This window comes from Cyprinus carpio, chromosome A8, assembly GCF_018340385.1.
Source record: "Cyprinus carpio isolate SPL01 chromosome A8, ASM1834038v1, whole genome shotgun sequence".
Classification (NCBI taxonomy): Eukaryota; Metazoa; Chordata; class Actinopteri; order Cypriniformes; family Cyprinidae; genus Cyprinus; species Cyprinus carpio.
The window spans coordinates 26018164-26024706 of NC_056579.1; the positions used below are offsets into that span (position 1 = coordinate 26018164).

General features: G+C 35.1%; 1 long non-coding RNA gene across 1 annotated transcript; it reads right to left on the reverse strand.

The window, feature by feature from the left end:
* Positions 1–347: 347 nt before the first annotated feature.
* On the reverse strand, positions 348–4827 carry LOC109054071. The gene is made up of 5 exons (XR_006160592.1): positions 4242–4827; positions 3476–4122; positions 2067–2226; positions 1480–1559; positions 348–715 (listed from the first exon to the last, which is right to left on the reverse strand). It is a non-coding gene; the product is annotated as an uncharacterized LOC109054071 (long non-coding RNA).
* Positions 4828–6543: the final 1716 nt, after the last annotated feature.

The window sequence follows — 6543 nt, forward strand, 5'->3', positions numbered from 1 at the left end:
AAGTTAGATGGTTCTATATAGAACCATTTAAGGGTTCTTTATTATTAAACAAGTTAGATTATTATTGAATAAGAAAATATAAACAATCCAGAAAATTCAAAATGTTTAAATTTATTCAACTGATTGTACAAAAATATTAGTGTCATTTAAAATTGCACCTCTGTATACTCTGTATTAGACAGCAAATTTCACATTTTACATTTAAGTTGTTTTGTTACATTTAACCATTTAGTGTGAATTATTTCATTTAAGCATTTTCACTTTGCAATAAACATACATAAGCTTGTTTATGTACATATACAGTACTTCACTTTTACATATATCTCTGAAATGAGGAGGAAAAACAAATCATTTTTGATATTTGACAGTGCAGATAAAAATCAATACATGAAAAATTAAAACAACTATTAAATAGCTCTACAATTTACACAAGTTGACTGTACATTTTCAGTACAGGTATTGGTGTTCTTTTGCCGTGCTCTTGTCTAAGTTTAAGCATATATTTTTGAATAAAAGTCATTGTGTGCTTAATGTCAACCGGGTATTGCATATTGAAGAGAAAATAAACTGCAAATAGGCATTCCACAGTCTGTGTCATGTCAATGTCTGCCTCTCTTATGATGTTCAAATTGTCCATTATAATGCTGAAGCTTTCAGCCTTGAGGGGATCAGGAGAGCCGTTAAACACTATGGTTGGTGTAGCACCTTTGGGTTCCTGTAAAACAAACATTTCACTTTTTGAGTGCTTTTCACCAATTAACAGAAATCATCAAATAGACTTAAAATTACCCCATAATTTACTTACCAACAAACCAACCAATGTATATGACTGTTTCTCCAGTTTAACACAATCTGAGATATATTTAATAATAAAAAGCTTTGTAATGTGTTTGAATGTCAACATTGCTGATGACTGAAGAACATTCAACATGCTACCACGTCAGTTCCACTTTGATTACTTTGAATCTCATCGGTTCTTTCATTCTTTTAACTGAATCGTTCATGACACAACACAGATATTACAGCTAAGCACGTGACACGCAAGAACCAACAAGACTCGTAATTATTGATGTGAAGCTGATGTGCCACCCCATTGGATGTTATTCCCTTTTCTATACATAGTCTAATTATAGCAACCTATCTTGGCAAATGTAATCTTTTTATCTCACTAACGTACCATTTGTACGTACCATTTTGCTTTAGAAGACAAGTATTAACCCCTGGAGTTGTACAGATTTCTTTTATGATTTAAATTGGGGTGCTATTCAATGACATTACAAAGCAGTGCAAACAGTACAAGGTTTATGACTAAGGAAAAGAGTGAGTAAATTATAGAGTAAATTTAATTTTTTAAAAATTGTTATAAATTTGGCATAAGGGTGAGTAAACTGACTAATATTTTTAAATTTGCATGAACAGTTGCTTTAATTCAAGTCAAGTGCATCAAATGTTAATGAAACTACAGAAGACTATACTTACACTATCTACACAGTAGAGGAAGCTGGCGTTTTCTTTAAATAGTGCTGGCAATAAAATGAATGCAGCATTCCTAACGAGACCTACAAACAGATACAAATTATTGTATATTAGGTACAGAAATCAATTAAAGGGATAGTTTACCCAAAAATGAAAATTCTGTCATCATTCACTCACTCTTGTCATTTTAAACCTATATAGCTTTCTTTCTTCAGCATAACACATATAACAAAAATATATTTTGAAGAATGTTGGTAACCGAACAATGCTGGTACTTATTCACTTCTATCATATGGACACCAAACCAATGGGCACCGTTGTTGTTCGGTTACCATCCTTCTTCAAAATATCTTCTTCTGTGTTCTGAAGAAGAAAGTCATAAAGATTTGAAATGACAAGAGGTGAGTAAAGGATGACAATTTTTATTTGGGGGTAAACTATTCCTTTAATATTTGCATTATTTTAATACATGTTTTCACTTATACAATTTATAGGAGCTACAACCTTTACATTGACAATGCAAACAATGCAACTTTAAACTGGGCATGGAACAGATAGGTTGGATGGGGAAAAATATATGGTGTAGTTACCTTCTGTGGTTTCCTTTGCTAGTCCAATGAGATTGGCGTAGAGTTTTTTTTTACTTCCTTCTTTTGCACTCCTGATGATGTTTGGGGCCATTTCATTCAGAGATGTTTCCATGTTCTTCACCAAGTCTGTTCAAAACCTCATTGTCATTTCATGCAGCATCTTAAATACAAAACAGTAAAATTACTACAGGTGCTTATATCCAAATTACACACTTTCAGCCAAACAAGTTCCTTATCCCTATCCCTAGTTCACTTTGAAATTAAATTTTGGTATGTTTTTGCTTACCTCAAGGGCACTCGAGTACTTCGACTCGGCGCAGTAAAAAAGTCATGCCTGATCCTCTTCCCCTTGACAGAAGTGAGAGGAAGAGGATCAGGCGTGACTTTTTACTGCGCTGAGTCGAAGTAATCCGAAAAGTGCTATTCCGCCATACATTATAGTTATCCTTTTTAACCCGCTTAGAAAAGCGCCACGTTTTATTTTGTCACCATACTTGGTCGTATAACTACTCGTGTAACTGTTTTTAAATAGGGAAAACGTTGATGTGTTTGATCACTTCTAAATTCATTGCTGTTAGATACCATTGATGCACTTAGCTTAGCCCAGTATATTCAAAGTGTCACCGCGCGCCAGAGCGATTAGGTGCACGCACCGAGATAAGAGAGGTATGTATCAACTCTTAGTTGAGGGAATAACATAGTTTAATATGAAAAAAACTTTGGAGTATCCCTTTAACAGCTTGGGGTGAAAATGGCTAACATGGTTTATGAAGTTTGTGGAATTACCTCCTGCATATTCTTTGTGTGCGTGACATGAGCGCACACAGTGCGTGTCTTCTGCAGGTCGTTCTTACCAGGTTTTAAGCCGAAATGTGCCCAGATGTCGGCTTTTAAAGTAGTTGGAGCATTTTTTATTTTCTAGCACTCGCGTCTCACCTCCCTCTGCCATTGTATGCTACCCACCAAAGCACGTACGCAACAAAAGACATCAGAAAAGCAGCAGTACATTATAATTGGTTATGGTCTATTATTGAACCGATACCGAACCGTCCTCGTCTGCATCGTGGTGCATCGTAGAAACAATTAATTTTGGTATAATTTGCGCTAGAGCTCCCATTTCTAAATGACCTCAATTTTTAACAGCAGTATATATCTAAAATTAAAATAATAAAATAAGAATAAAACAAAATAACTTTATATCAAATAAAATACTTCATATTTGGCAAACGCTTTTATCTAAAGGGACTTGCATTGCGTTCAATCTATACATTGTATGTGTTCCCTGGGATACCCCTTTTGCATTGCTAACACATTGCTCTACCAAATCATGGGCTATAGGAATTCACAGAAATATAATTACACTGATTTTTCTTATCTGCCTGGCACAAAATGTAACAATGTTTACTCACAAGCTGTGGCACTCCAAGAAAAGGAAACTGCTCCATTACTTCAGCTGCAGGCCTGTCCATAAGCTGTACTCTTTTGAAAAGAGTGCGCTTCATCCGGTTCTTGACTTCAGAGTAACTGGGATTGCTTTTACGCAACTCCAGGGTGATGGCATTAATGTGTTCCCGGAAACTTGTCTCATTCTCACTCATTACTTCCAGGTCCAACACAATCTGAGGTAGGAAGACAGTATTGTGCAGTACGTAAATATGAATCAAAGTCACAGAATACAATATTTAAGATTGAAACATCAATCTTAAAAACTGATGTATCACTTAAGGATCACTAAACCAAATACCTCCTGCGGACAAGCAGAATCTTTAAATGCCAATATATCCAATGGTTCTCTTCTACATTTTGCACTCTGAAATAATTGTCAACATGTATTTCAACATGTATTTCATGTTAAGACAAATTTAATCTGCCTTCGACATCAAATTTATTGAACTGAACTTGCCTCTTGTTGTTGACTAAGTTTCTCAGAATCTGTTTGTCCAGCACACTTCCTTTTAATCCCATACTTCTCCTTCATTTGCTGGACGATCGATGAGCTAACCAAGGGAATCCTTTCTTTTTTAAATTTGTTTCTAAGGCATTCCAACAAGGTATCCTGTAGACACATTTATAATTTATTTTTAAATTGAATTTTTTTTTTCTGTGTTAGATTTTTTTAATGAGCAATGATCTTAATATTTTCACAATATTAAAAGAACTGCAATATTTTTATACATAACCAGAGGAGCTGCCATACTTCAAAAATGGAAAGCGGGTGATCAAACTCCCCAGAACATCTCCATACATTTTATGATTTGGGTACTTGACCATTTATCAACCATGGTTATCTGGGGATAAAAAAAAACAAAGCATAAATAACACTTCATAAACCAACTATGCATTAAACACACCTAACGTTAAACATTTTTGGCTTTAGAACATTTGAGTTTTTAGTTTTTTACTTGTGCTATCGTCACTTTAATCCAGCGCATGCGTCACAGTAAACATAAACGAACGCTGCACTGCAACTGTGTCTTTGCACAGTTTTAATAGCTACAGACCGGCCGGAAGTTTTGAACTGTAGCAGTGTCCACTTTCCTGCTGAGTTTAGCTCCAACCCTGATAAAACACACCTGAACAAGCTAATCAAGATCCTTGTCTGGTCTGGGTTGAAGTTAAAAACTGCACGAAAGTATCTTGCGGGCCAAAGTTAAGAACTTCTACACCTGTTAACATAGGCCTGGGAAAAATACTCACTGCAAAAATCGGCGCCGTTTATTTGAACAACGAGCGCGCTTAATTGAAATGAACGTTAAAATTCACGTTTCTGACTCGAAGCTCGTCTCCTTATAACACAGCTATCTTATTGTAGTTAACAATTCCATTAACATTAACAAGGAAATAAAGGGAGACTGTATCTTAATTAATTTAAAAACCGGAGCAAAATTAATTTAACAGGGTTTGAACCGATGGCTGACGAAGCCCGTCAGTGCTTCACACCAGTGTTTTTGAGGTAAATTTTGCTTCTAGTATCAGTGTTTAACGCAAGGGCTACTCTAACAAATATAAATATTAACTGTAATACAAAAATATTTCGGTAAAATCATTTCAAAAATGTTAAAACTTAACTTACCTTAGGGTATGAACGAGCAGAAATGGCGGACTCCTCAGTTTAAAAAAATTAACTGTCACTTGTCTCGACTCCTCTCGAGATTCATCTTCGCCAATCCACCAATGGGAATTCAAGGATGACGCAACGTATATATGCCACCGGGGAGGGGGAGGGGGTCTTTTTATGATTATTTGTTTTTAATGTTCCCTTCGGTAGATTAAAACCATCACAATATGGTATACAAAATAAAGAAAACTCCTGGTTAGTTTATGTTTTTCTTCACAAATTGATTCGTCAAAAAGGTAAAACTATGTAAAGTAATATAAGTTTTCATGCTAATGTACAGCTCAAATCATACATTGACTAGATATTAATATTTTTGACTACAGCAGTCATTCTCATGGGTCTTGACTCAAAAAGCTTTGTGAATGTGTTGAGTAAGGCCTATAATTATAGTGTAATCTTTAGTTTACACTTCAGTCATAAAACATGAATTATAGAACCATTTTAATAAAAAAAAAGGTTCTTTGCATGCAAGGGTTCTACATAGAACCATTTGTTTGGTAAAAGGTTCTATTGGCCAAGTACGGAACCCCCAGGGTTCTATATAGAACCTTGAGGAACCCTTTTTTTTAAGAGTGTGGGGTACAGAGATCCAGGTTTAGGGGTATTCAGTTGGGGACGGAGCCAGGGGGGGAGGGATTTTTTTTTTTTTTTTTTGTTATTTGTTCTTCAAGGTTAAAAATTTGCCCATCAGATTTTTTTCTCCAGATCCAGAAGGTAGAATTATTTTGGTCACAGGCTTCATATTTGGCTAGCCTATTACAATGTTGAATGTTTACGCACCCAACGAAGATTATCCCAAATTCATATCCAAAAATGATTTTGTTATTCAATGAGCACTGCAAATGTCTAGGAATCTGTGCTGGAGACTTCAATTGTGTGATGGATGAAAACCTAGACAAATCTTTGTCAGGCACTCTATTCAATCCTAAATCCTCTTGACCACACAAATCATATTTGAATAAAAAAAATGGTTTCTTTCAAAACAAAATTATTAGTACAGGATCATATGTAGTGATACCGTCCAGCATCTTATATCTGATATGTTAACACTCTACAAGATTTGTTGTCGTGCTCCTTATAAATAATGCATTTCGATCCTACTACGAATCACTCTATTGTTCACAAAGCAGTGCATTGCAATTTGAATTTCAAACTTTATTTTTGAATAATATTTCCCTCCCAGTTATTTTGGATAGAGACAGAGACGACCTTAACTCACCTATAACTCCCAACGGATTTTTCCCTAAATTTTATAAATAATTTTGGCCCGAGCTTTCTAATATTTTTATGCCTGCTTTACAAGTTATTTTAGATCAAGGCACAATACCTGAAATGTGGAAAACTGCAAATATCTATGTA